The sequence below is a fragment of the Ictalurus punctatus genome, chromosome 3 (genome assembly GCF_001660625.3).
Source record: "Ictalurus punctatus breed USDA103 chromosome 3, Coco_2.0, whole genome shotgun sequence".
Classification (NCBI taxonomy): domain Eukaryota; kingdom Metazoa; phylum Chordata; class Actinopteri; order Siluriformes; family Ictaluridae; genus Ictalurus; species Ictalurus punctatus.
In genome coordinates this window covers 31,078,835-31,092,353 of record NC_030418.2, presented here as the reverse complement: position 1 = coordinate 31,092,353, position 13,519 = coordinate 31,078,835, and positions in this window count along the sequence as shown.

Here is a 13,519-nt window from a genome sequence, read left to right as displayed (position 1 = left end):
AAATGAGCTTATCCGGTTTTACAGTCCATCCATCCATCTTCTACCGCTTACTTCTTCTTCAGGGTCACGGGGAACCTGGAACCTATCCCGGAGTACACCCTGGACAGAGTGCCAGTCCATCGCAGGGCACAATCACATACACACTCACACACCCATTCATACACTTTAGACATGCCGGTTTTACAGTGTATTATAAAATTAGAATAAATGAAATATGTTATTATAAAACTTATTTCTTTAAATTTTGTAAACCGATTTCAAGCTTAAAATAGTCTTGTTCTATTGACAGACAATTTTCCTAATTTTATTTTGCCAGACAAAATGATCTACCAATAGAGTAAGGAACTGCATTGAGTATAAGCATCTAAAAACAGGCTGAATATTATATTTGATGTGTAATAATTAGTTAATAAGAAATATTAGGTTAAAAATGCGCCATATTCAAGATATTTTTACTTGCTAAGAAAGTGCTTTTTGCAGTGTCGTACCAGAGCCGAGCTGGTTCTAGCATGGTATTAAACAAAACACTGAAGAGAGACCTGCTGAATAAATAATTGAATGATTTTGCAAGTTACAGCCATAATGGTCTATGGAAAAACTAAGGCATTTCAACAGTGAGTCTAAAAAAATATATCTATGTGCAATGATGAAATGAAATCCCGGCAGCATGAACGCAGTGTCTTTGTATCAGATGTATTTGTATCAAACATTAATAATAATTGTAATATTAATTTAATCATGTGTTATGATGTATTTGCAAAATAACCAAACCTGGAACTTTCCATTAATCTTAACTACTAAATTCATAACAAGGCTACTGAATAAACGGATAGACGTGACCTTAAACATTAAATCTAGCTATAGAAACTGGCTTAATTCCTGGGCTCAGTTGTCTGTTAACCCAGTTGTGCTAATGTTATCCATCTCTAACATCATGTTGACTTTTTTCGGGGACTCTAGGACTCCTGCAAGTCCACCAAAACTTTCCAAGACTTACTCTTTTACTTTTCTTCCTAATTTTTATTGAATGATTTTTCTGTTCCAGAAAGAAAATGATCTTTTGGCATGTTGAAATCACTTGCATTCACAGTGCGAGTGTCCCATGTGATAACTTACATACTGTAGAACAGAATAAAATGGTTGGGATTACCAAGATTCAGCACAATCATAATTCACAGCCAGAAATAAAGGCTGCACTTTAAGAAGGACTCTGAGTCTGAATGACTGGCAAAACTAAGAATGAGGATTATGCCTTGGCTTTTGCAAGAACTCTGTTTTTATTTGTTCTTCATGCACTGTGGGATGTAACCACATGAGAGTTTTGCTTCTCCTCTTCATTATGGCTTTCCTTTGACATTGGGGGTTTCTTAGTGTAAGCCTGAAATCTTCCATTACTGCGAGTCGTTGCCGCAGTGTCGGAAAGGGCTTAGTCTCCGTTGGATGGAGTGTTTTTTATTGCTTTCAGCGGCAGAAGTGTACCTGCTCCCATCCGAATTGGTTTTCTCTGTTGTTTTGATTATTTGCTACCCCAGCAAACAAGAGAGAGAGAGAGAAAAAAAAACCAAGCCAAGGAAATACGCTTTCTTTCCAAACATCAAATAAGATTGTACAGGATTTTTCTGTGTGTGTGTGTGTGTGTGTCTGTGTGAGCATCTCTCTATACGCTATTTGTCTTCATCAGCAGTCTAAGCTCAATGCAATCAGTCCTTTCAAATTTCCTGGGTTTCAAAACTGCATCAAGTAGACTTGCAAATCAGGAAGCGATGCGAGGGATGCGACGATGCGACCGCTCCGTTAGTGCTTAGAGGTTAATTTTAGCACCTCTGTATCTCCACACGCTATCTGCACTCGCCAATTAGAAATTAGCCCAGGCTGCTTGTGCTGCCGGGGGGCAGGTAGGCTGGGTGATGACCTTCGCTCTGATTTCTCTCTTATTTATGCTCTCTAGGAGCAGTTGCAAAAGCATCAGGCCTGCAGTGATGAGCCTGTCTCCAGGGAACCATGATTACGGAAAAAGCACACCAGCCATGAGCAGGTTCGCTAGCTGGATTACAGTTTATCGATATGACCCGAGGAATTTAGGCAATAGACTGGAATTCATTAACGCTTAGAGGTACCAAGATATCTCAGCTCGCATTTAATGCCTGGAACACAATTGAAAAGAGTTTGCAAGCATTTTAAGACTTGTTTAAGTGTTAAACTCAGGAACCGTTTTAAAGAAAAATCACAGGATCAGCAGAACATGGAAGGATTAGTGCTTTGTGGCTTTATTATGTCGTAACCTAATTGATTAGGCTACGACATTTTACGTGCATGAATGCAGACACAAATCACTTCCCTTCTTCTAATAGAGTTTCCATTGTAGTACATCATGTTTGCGTCTTTGACAAAAAGCTGTTTGGCTGTGACACATTGCACATATAGGATATTATTCATGTCTGGGTGCAGTCTTTATTTATCCATCCATTCATCCATTTTCTTTACCGCTTTCCATCCATTTTCTGTACCGAGCCTGGGGCCTATCCCAGGGGATAGGAGCACCCTGGACAGGGCACCAACCTATCACAGGGCACAATCGGACACACATTTACACACTACAGACAATTTGAAAATGCCAATCAGCCTACAACACATGTCTTTGGACTAGGGGAAGAAACCGGAGTACCCAGAGGAAACCTTCAAAGCACAGGGAGAACACGCACACAGGGCGGAGGAGGGAATCCAACGCCCAACCCTGGAGGTGTGAGGCAAATGTGCTACCCACTAAGCCACCATGCCTCCTCGTCTTTATTTATTTATTTGTTTATATTTTCCCATATTTGTTCTCCAGTTATGGTCACCTGCCAATTCCCACCCACCGGCTCTGCCCGATCATACAGCTGCCAACCAGGGAGGGTGAAGCCTAACATGTGTGTCCACCAAGTCACATGAAGCCAACCAACCATTTTTGAAATACTGCTCATGCTGCATCACAGGGCAGCGTAACACACTCAGAAGAAAGCCCTATCTGCCCTCTTCTGCATACATGAGCTTACAGACACCCATGAGTGGCTAGTTTGTCATCACGGTTTTGCAAACAGGAGAGTTACAGTCGTGTGAACAAATAAGTACACCCCGTGGGAACTGTTGGCTTTTTGAAATATTTGGACAAGCAAACATTTGATCATCTTTGAAACAGTGCCGATTAATAGTTGATATATTTTAACAAAACAACAAGGAAGATTAGCTTTTTCAATCATGTATTCAAGGGACATATCAACGGATGTGATATTCTTCTGTGGAAAAAGTAAGTACACGCTTGGCCTCAGGAGCTAGTACTTCCTCCTTTAGCATAATTGTCCACCAGGCTTGCTGGAATTTTTGACCACTCTTCCATGCAATATTCTTTCAGTTGCAAGATGTTTGAGGGTTTTCTTGCATGTACTGCGTGTTTCAAATCCCCCCCACAACATTTCAATGGGATTCATTAAATTAATTTTAATTAATTAATTTATTATTTTTTCTAAATCGATCTTAATTTTAATTTAATTGATTTTAAATTATGGCGCACAGTGGCTTAGTGGTTAGCACGTTAGCCTCACACCTTCAGGGTTGGGGGTTCGATTCCCACCATGGCCCTGTGTGTGTGGAGTTTGTATGTTCTTCCCGTGCTGCGGGGGTTTCCTCCTGGTACTCTGGTTTCCTCCCCCAGTCCAAAGACATGCATGGTAGGCTGATTGGCGTGTGTGAATGTGTATGTGATTGTGCCCTGTGATGGACTGGCACCCTGTCCAGGGTGTACCCTGCCTTGTGCCCAATGCTCCCTGGGATAGGCTCCAGGTTCCATGTGACCCTGAAGGAAGTATAAGTGGTATAGAAGATGGATGGATGGATGGATGATTTTAAATTCAAAATATGTGATTTTTAGTCGTACTCATTCTAAGGTAACGGATGTGGCCATTTCAACTTTAGATGGAACAACCACTGAAAGAGTTAGCTCTTATAAATGCTTAGGTATATGGTTGGACGAAAAGCTAGCGTTTAATCTACACACTGATAATCTGTTGAAGAAGCTTAAACCAAAATTTGGGTTCTTTTATTGGGTTCTTTTATCTGTTATTTAAAAAACTGCTTTCCTTATGAGGCTAGAAAGTAAATAGTGGAGAGGATTGATTGTGGTGACCTTGTTTATATGCATGAGGCTTCATCTTTCTTAAGGAAACTGGACTCTGTCTATCATGCAGTGTTACGCTTTGTTTGTAGTACAGATTCATGTACTCATCACTGTATACTATGAATCATTTGCCTGAAGATCTTTGCATCATAGGAGGAAATTGCATATGTATATGTTCATTGCTAAGGCACTTCTAGGTAAATTGCCCTCATAACAAACAGTAATTGTACTAGATCTCAATCACACATTCGGTTAAAAGTCCCAAAGGTATACTCAGAATTTGGCAAACATGTGTTTTCTTTTTACGCTCCTTGGGCCTGAAACGATCTGCAAAATGTAGTTAAACTAGAGATATTGCCACCTCTGAGTACTTTTAAATGGCTTTTGCAAACGGTGTTAAAGGAGTCTTGTAAGTGCTTTTCTTGATTTTACTCTTATTAATTGTTTTCTATTGGTATTGTTTTTGTGGTTAACTCTGTGTGAAACTTTATGTGCTGCCATCTTGACCAGGTCTCCCTGGAAGAGACCTAAATAAAGGATAAATAAACAAACAAACAAATAAATAAATAAATAAATAAATAAATAAAATTCAAATCCAGGCTTTGACTAGGCCAATCCATAACCTCCTTCTTTCCATTTCTCCATTTCTTCTTTATGAGCTATTCCTTGATGGATTTGCTAGTGTGTTTAGGATCATTATCCTGTTGAAAGGTCCATTTTTGGTTAAATTTAAACTTCCAGACAGATAACCTCACATTATCTTCAAACACTCTTTGATATGATGCAGAATTCATAGTTGAATCAGTGAATGCAAGCTGTCCAGTCCCTGAGGCAGTGAAACAACCCCAAACCATAACAATTCCACCACCGTGCTTCACAGTTGCTATGAGGTGCTTCTCCTGAAAAGCTGTCTTTGGTCTGTGCCAGACATGTCTGCTGTTACTGTGGCCAAACAACTCTATCTTTGCTTCATCTGTCCAGAGCACATTATTCCAAAAGGCCTGGTCTTTGCCTGTATACTCATTGGCAAACTGTAGACTTGCAAAGGCTTTTTCCTGGCACGCCTCACATTCAGGTCAAATTTGTGCAATCTCTTTTTGATTGTAGACACATGCACTTTGATACTAACAGTTGCAAGACTTAATAGCAGATCCTGTGATGAAATTTTGGGTTCTTGGAGAGTTGCATCAGACTGTCTGCTCTTGGACTGAATTTGCTGGGACGGTCAGTCCTGGACTAATTGGCAGTCATTTGAAATCTGCACCACTTGTAGATTATTTTCCTTACAGTGGAATGATGCATTTCAAATAATTTGGAGATCTTTTTAAATCCCTTGCCAAACTCATAGGCATCCACAGCCTTTTTCTGAAGGCCTTATAGAACTATTTAGATCTTGGCATGATGACACCACACAGCTCAATAACAAAGGGAACACCAGACACTAGCTATGAGAGGGGTATAAATAAGACCGGTTCCACCTGCACTCCCTAAACAGGTTCTAATCACTGGCACCCGATCTTCAACACCTGATTCTAATTTTATGGATTTAATTGTATGGGGTGTACTTACTTTTTCCATGTCACTGATCTGGTTTTTGTTCATTTCAATTTTGAAAATGACTACAAAATGTCAATTTTATGTTCGATAGTGTATCGCCTTTATTTATAAGCATTGTTTCAAAGACGATCAAATGCTTGCTTGTCCAAATATGTCAAAAAAGCCAACAATTTCCATGGGGTGTACTTATTTTTTCACACGACTCATATGACGGATTTGTGCTGCACTTTATTATGCTTTAGTTTCTTCACTGTATACCTGCGTGTTCCTGATTCTAAAAAGATCAAATGTCATACATGCATACCAGGTAATCATATTAGTAAAAGCTGCTGTGTGTAGTGCAGAAGGTGGTGGGATTCAGAATGAGTCCACTGGACAATTTAAAAAGAAAAATAATAATAGCTTGGACATGTAATCCTTATCTGGATTAGGACATGGCACCCAATCCACATGCATTGTCCACCCCAGTGGTGTAATTGATTCTACACCCTATGTAGTGAACAAGTGAGCCATTAGAGACTGATAATTATGTTGTCACAAATGGATTCATTGATGGTGTGAATTGTCAGCCAGCTGTTCTCTGTGGAAGCTTCAGCTGTTGGTTGTATCACATCCAACAGATGAGAGAATTACATCTTATTCCTCTATTTTTTATTTCAATTTCAGTTATTAAAAAAAAAAAACAACAAAAACAAACAGCTAATATTAAATATTAATGTAATTCTGAATGATACTAAAACATACCGTAATATTGGTCATAAGTTTTTTTTACAAGTCTTTGTTGGCTTTTAATAAGACATTGGCAATTAGTATAAAAGCAAAGGGCTCTAGGAAATGTGCCATACATCTTACTACAGGCATCTAATGCTTGCACATTTCCAACAATTTACACGACTCACGTCATGTGAAAAGCTAGTACTATTAAAGTTTGGGGTTGGAGATGAGACTAGGTTTGCACTTTGTTCTCATTTGCTCATATCTGTACTAGAAATCAGTTTGGTGATATATTGTAAAATGTTTAGCATACATTCATCTTTAGTATCCTCTTTGTCCTAGTTAGGGTCATTGCGGATCCAGAGTCTATCCCAGGAACACTGGGAGAGAAGTGGGTATATACACTCGATGTATGGGAATATACACAATCCACTGCAGGCCACCATGCACACATTCACACACTCATTCACCCCAACGAGCAGTCACCAATCCATCTACTGGCATATTCTTGAGACATGGAAGGAACCCAGGATGCATCCGAATATCCCTAATACCCTGCTATACAGTAGGCGAAAAGCAGTACTCCAAAGGAGTAGGGTGTCAGAATTGTCAGTATTCATAAAACAATAGGCAAGAAATACCCGGAAGACCTACTGCTTCCGCATACTGAATCGAACACAGTAGGCACCGTCACAGCACGTGCTTTCAAACGCATCCCCAGCGAAAAACCCACTAGACAGTGAAACGCCACGTAGACAGGAAACTGAGGTCAGGATTGAACCCAGGACTCTGGAGCTGAGAGGTGGCTACACTAACCACTGTGTCTCCACTTACGATGTTATTATCAGTATATCAGGTTGCTTTGAAATAAATGTTAAATGCATACGCAAAAAAAAATAAAAAAAATAATAATAAGTATTGAAGCAAATATTTATTCATAAAAATGTCATATGAAAATTATTTTGACATTTAAATGTGGAAATAATTACATATCTGTGTAGCCTTGGAAGTGCTGGCAAAAAAACAAACAAAAAAAAAACAAACCCCGGCATCTGTGATTGCCTCTATAATTATAATTCTGCAAAGCTCCAACATCGGCCGGGTAACGACAGGTTAATGTCACAATGACATTTATGTAATGTTGCTAAACAGCAGCTAAAACCAATGTCTCAAAATGACCATTTGCTATTCACGAAAACTCAAGGGTTGCACCTATAGTCTTTGCATTCAAGCAGATGATTTTGAGATTCCTACTGCTAAATTATTCTTCAAACCACTTAAGCTGTGCTCAGTCTCATAACCGAGTGCTAAGAGCAACAGTGTACTTAGTTTAAATGTGAAATATTTATCTGTTCCTTCCATACACCTGTTTCCAAGTCATTTGCTTTACTTTGAAAGTTTTAGAAATAAATTGAACCTAAATGACTACCATGTTCCTGCTGGTTCACCCATGTTCTGGCAGTACTGTGGGGCAAATTTCGTGTTGTCTTTTTTAGCCTCCTGTTGTTCAAGCTGCAGTAGCGCAGCATGATAAGTGTGTGTTGCTCAGGGACTTGAAAGACTTTAGAGCTGTCAAAGCTGTACCTTCCAGCAAAGGAACTAGAGAGGAGAAATGGAGGCTGAGAAATGAAATGCTAGGCGAGAGACAGCATTAGGTAGACACATAGGGAGAATATGGGAAGAGGAACATGATGAATTGGGGCTTACAGTGGTGGCAGAAACATATTGTGAGAAATATGAAGACGTGAAATTAAGAAGGAAGGAATGAAATTGAGTGTTTTTTTCTGCCAAAGACTCTGAAGTCTTCAAGCTAGTCCTCCAGTCTCTGAATAGGCAGCTGCTGCTCTCACGATAGCGTGGGGAAGTTAAAGAGCATGTGCAATAAAGCTGACATGTTGACAAATCAATAGCCATCCTACATGAGTGTTCTGTCAAAAGGGCAGGAAGTATGAAAGGAGAGCAAGAATGTGGTTGGAGAGACATCTTTTCACTGCAATTTATTCAAATATTCTATACGATTTAAAACTTTTGATTGGGACGAATGGAACTGTAGAAGGAGTAAGAAAAAATATTCAGGCAGATTGTTTGAGGCTTGGAGACATCGTCCAACTTGGGGTTGAGCTTTTTAAATAGTAATCAATAGCAGTGGGCGATAGCACAAAATGATCTTCCCTTATGCATGAAGACGTCTGGAAAATCCTACAGCTGAATTCTGGAAAACGGCCAACATGAACGTATATCTAATTTTGACCAGAATTGAGTTTCTCTGCCACTAATGTACTCTGACATTCAGAAAGCATGCATATTTGATCAAAAACAACGTGTTAAACAACATAATGTAGCACTATTAGCTGTGTTGCATCATCAACCGACACATTCACAATAATTCTGCAATATGAACATTTATTCATTTATTACTATTTGTTACTCAGCCTCTATTGTTAACTGTGCAATAATCCATTTATGTATATAAACAAGGCGTTACTCATCTGTATATATTCATATTTGCATTCATCTGTACATACATTGAGGTGTTCATAGTGTACATATTACCACTATTATTATTTTTTTTACTACGTTTATTCTTATTTTTCAATTTCTATTGTATATATTTTTTAGAGATTTTTTTCAATTCTATTCCTATTTAATGTGTATATTCTTTCCTACCTGTTTTTTGTGTAATTGAGCTGCTGTAATGAAGGAATTTCCCCAGTGTGGGATCATTAAAACTTATCTTATCTTATCTTATCTTATCTTATCTTATCTTATCTTATCTTATCTTTATTCAGCTTATTTTATGACCCTCGCTTGGTGTCTGCCTCCAAACATCATGATTTGTAAGGATCCAGTTTAACAAACGCAGTAGTAAAAAAAAACAAAAACCAAAAAAAAAAACAACAGTCTGTCTGGATTGTAAAACCGGATTAGTTCATTTAACTCAAAAAAAAAAAAAATTGAGGAAATGAATAACCTCCAAATTTTTAAGTTGATAAATCAATTTATTTAAGCCAAATACATTTAAATATAACAAAAAAAAAAATAACTCAAACTTGTTATATTTAAGCGAATTTGCCTTAAAGAAATTGATTTATCAACTTAAAAATTTTGAGGTGATTAGTTTCCACAATTTTTTTGAGTTAAATGAACTAATCTGGTTTTCCAGTGTGTCTAAAGATGTTGAAAACCTTGCTAGCTAAGTGTGATTTTTCTCATGATTTGATCGAGTTTTCGGATAGTGACACGTCATAGTGAAATGGACATATGCGTAATCGATTCAGTTTGTAATCAAATACTCACGTCGGAACATCATCAAAACCGAAAAGAGAGATTACAAACTTTATATCGATGACAGAGTTTGAAAATAGTTCAGTAACCTAATTAATTAAAGAGCATTATTAAAATGAAATCTAGCCAACAGAACAGAAGTGAAGGAATCAGTGATGTAAAGAAACTGCGATGAGGTTCAATGACTTTTAGCTCAGGTGATGACAGGGACTGGTGTGAATGATACTGATAATCAGGGTAAGAATTCATTTCTCATTGTAAACTCATAAGCCTTCAAAATTAGGCATTAATGCCTAATGATATCACAATATCTCAGAAAAGTGTATCGTGAAAAACACACAGCTTATGAGATCATATTACGATATTGCCCAAGTCAAGAGGAACATAGACCAACCAGTCCTCTGTCAGTGTGTTTAGAATGACAGTACCAAGTGTTCCTCTGTCACTCCACTTCTCATGACAGATTTCTCACTCGGGGCCATTATTTAAATCTTTAAACACCAATTTAGGGCTATAAGCATATTGTTGTTCTTTATCCATCTGTCCTTTGTCGTCTGGTTACACACTGACCTTGACATGTTTATATGAAGCATAGTCAAGGGCTTGTAATCGCCACTCCAGCAGCAGATCGGATACAGGTGACTGCTCTTGGAATTCCCGTTATAGGCCATTAGAGCACTTATACGATCATTATTCTCTTTATTAAAACATATCTGTCAAACTCTCTGCAGCAGAGAGAAGGAAATGGGTAAACAGCACATCTCTGTCTCTCTTTCTCTCTCTTTTTCTCACAGATGAGCTGCTCTAGCCCTCATTCTCAATAATTACTTTCCTCTGTGTTCCCCTCTCTTAATGGTAAGTCAATGTTATTGACAGTGCAGGCTTACAGGGACCATCTTGCCACCTATTTCATTAAACTATATTTGCCAGCGCTGTAAAGAATGAGCAGAAGGACAAAGAAAGTTTGGAGTTTTGTGAACCTGGTTTAATATTGAGTCCTAGGAGCTTGGTGTTCCAGTGAGTTCAGTTGTGTTGTGACTAGACAAGGTTTGACAAGGTAATTAAGTAAGATTGATTTTCCTGAATGGGATTTTAATGAGGAATTTATCATTTGGTGGGCGATTTTGGTGGAAGTGATGTTTATGACTGAGGTTTTGGTGAGTGGTTTTAGGGAGTCTTGTTTTGGTGAAGAAGTTTAGTGGGCTTTGTTTTGGTGTTTATAGTGATAAAGTAGTTTGGTGAGATTGTTTCAGGGAGTTTAATGAGTATAGCTTTAATGTACATGAGCTGGGTTTTGGTGAGTCTGGTTTTGATGAGGATGTTCAGTGGGCTGGGTTTTGGTGAGTCTGGTTTTGATGAGGATTTTCAGTGGGCTGGGTTTGGTGAGTTTGGTTTTGATGAGGATGTTCAGTGGGCTGGGTTTTGGCCAGCCCAGTTTTGATGAGGATTTTCAGTGGGCTGGGTTTTGGTGAGTCTGGTTTTGATGAGGATGTTCAGTGGGCTGGGTTTTGGCCAGCCCAGTTTTGATGAGGATGTTCAGTGGGCTGGGTTTTGGTGAGTTTGGTTTTGATGAGGATGTTCAGTGGGCTGGGTTTTGGTGAGTCTGGTTTTGATGAGGATGTTCAGTGGGCTGGGTTTTGGCCAGCCCAGTTTTGATGAGGATGTTCAGTGGGCTGGGTTTTGGTGAGTTTGGTTTTGATGAGGATGTTCAGTGGGCTGGGTTTTGGTGAGTCTGGTTTTGATGAGGATGTTCAGTGGGCTGGGTTTTGGCCAGCCTGGTTTTGATGAGGATGTTCAGTGGGCTGGGTTTTGGCCAGCCTGGTTTTGATGAGGATTTTCAGTGGGCTGGGTTTTGGCCAGCCTGGTTTTGATGAGGATTTTCAGTGGGCTGGGTTTTGGTGAGTTTGGTTTTGATGAGGATGTTCAGTGGGCTGGGTTTTGGCCAGTCTGGTTTTGGTAAGTCTATTAGTATTGGAGCTTTGTGACTCAGGCTTTGGTTAGGCTTTAGTTAGTAAAGATATTTGTTTTTGGTGAGGAAGTACTCTTGGTCTGATTTTAAATAAGGGGCACAGTCAATCTGGCTCTGTGTGAGTTTCATGAATGGTTTTGATGGAGTTTGGCTTAATGAGTGTTTCACACATTTTTTTTTTGGGGGGGGGGGAGGTGGGGGGGTGCGTGAGTGTGTTAAGTCTGATTTTGGACAGGAAGTGTAGTTAAATTTGGTTCTGGGAAAAGAGATTGGTGAGTCTGTTTTAGGAGCCAGAGTTTATTGCATCTTTGTGAATCCAGGTTGATGAGAGAGAAGGGAACTGGCAGCTCTCTCAGAAACTGTCAAAACCTGCCAGGCTTTTAGCGGTCCTGAGGCCTGCTGGATGGCATGTTGGAGTGGGGCTGGAATTTTAAAGAACACAGAGTTACTCAAATGGATAAACACACTCTGAATTAAATAGGTACAAAGACTGTGTTTGTGCTCCTTTTCATCATATGTTTTGCTCTGTCTTTTACCCTCATTATTTTTTTTTCCATGCTCCCTTTCTTTTTCCACGCTCATGATTCTTTCTCTTTATTGATCTCTGTTCCTTGTTTTCATTAGACTGGCCTTGATCACACTGATATTGCTTTGCAAGGAACAGATTTGAATGCTAATATGCGCTCAGCTGTATGTGTGTTTGTGTTTGAATGTAAATTTTGGACTGCATGTGTTTTTCTTATTTGCTCAATCGAAGATAATTTCACATCTTCGAACACCGTTTTCACATTACTTACAATCAACCAGAAATTAATTCTTGCAGTTGTCTGCAAGTGACATGCATTTGCTATAGGGGGAAAGAAAAAAAAAAAACAAACATTAAAATGTATTGTAAAGTAATATGTTTCTATGCAGTTATGTGTAAAGAATTGTATTAAAGTTTTGGTTTGGCTAAGAAAAATTGTGCATGTATCCCATGCTGTTGTCATAGCAGCATATGTTGTGATGTGTGATGTTCTGAAACAGTAATCGAATTCTCAGTCATTCTTATATCATGACCTTCTTGAATGCATGTATTATGTGCAGACAGAAAAGTCTTCCTTGAGCTCTCTTGGAACTCCTTTCATAAATGAATGTAGTGTTAAACAGTGAAGATGAGAGTGTTGGTGGTATTACACAGAATACACTACTCTTATGGGGTTTAAGATACCATACGTTTAAGCAATGAAGAAAATACATCATTCGTTTCAAAACCTTGTGGGAAACTATTATGAGTCCTCCTTCATTTTTTCATCAAAATGTCATTTGGCAGAACAACATGCTGGATTGGGGCCAGTGAGAGCTGATTGGACCGGACTGGAGTGGTTAAGTTGTTTGTGGGTGTAAGGTTTGATGGACCTATTTTGCTTTGAGTGAGCTGACTGGACATTTACTGTATGTGAGATCTTTGTGGATGTTGATGTTTTGAGGTCTGATTGAGCTGTTGTGAGTAAGATTTTGGGGGGTTTTAATCGAGCTGTTTTGAGGATTCTTGGTGGTGTTGGAGTTTGAGGGCACTGTTTTGAGGTTTGAAGGAGCTGTTTTGGAGGCTGAGTGAGTTGTTTTGATGTTAGAACGAGATTCTTTGAGGTTTTAATGAGTTGTTTGGTATTTGGGTAAGCAGTGTTGGTATTTTGAGTGAGTTGTTTGAGTTAGAGGTTTGGGGTTTTGAATTTGTTTATGGTTTGAGTGAGTTTGGGGTTTGAGTGAGTTGTTTGCGGTTTTGATTGAGTTATTTTGGGGTTTGAGTGAACATGTTTGGTGTTTGAATGTGCTTGGGGTTTGAGTGATTTATTTAGGGG